The following is a 237-nucleotide window of genomic DNA, read 5'->3' on the forward strand; positions in this document are numbered from 1 at the left end:
AATATTTTTATCTTTTTTCTTGGACGGCAAGGCACCGTAATTTTTGAAATATTTTCCTTTTAAAATCTTTCCCAAGGTCGTTCGCATTACTAACTAATCTCCAAGCAATTTTTTTGACCATTTCTTGGTTCGTTTTGTTAGCTTCCTTGAAACCTAGCCCTCCTCTATCTATAGGTATGCACGAAATATCGTATGCTTTTATGTATATACCTTTATAATTATAATTTTTACCCCCAT

The sequence above is a fragment of the Papaver somniferum genome, chromosome 1, assembly GCF_003573695.1.
Source record: "Papaver somniferum cultivar HN1 chromosome 1, ASM357369v1, whole genome shotgun sequence".
Lineage (NCBI taxonomy): Eukaryota > Viridiplantae > Streptophyta > Magnoliopsida > Ranunculales > Papaveraceae > Papaver > Papaver somniferum.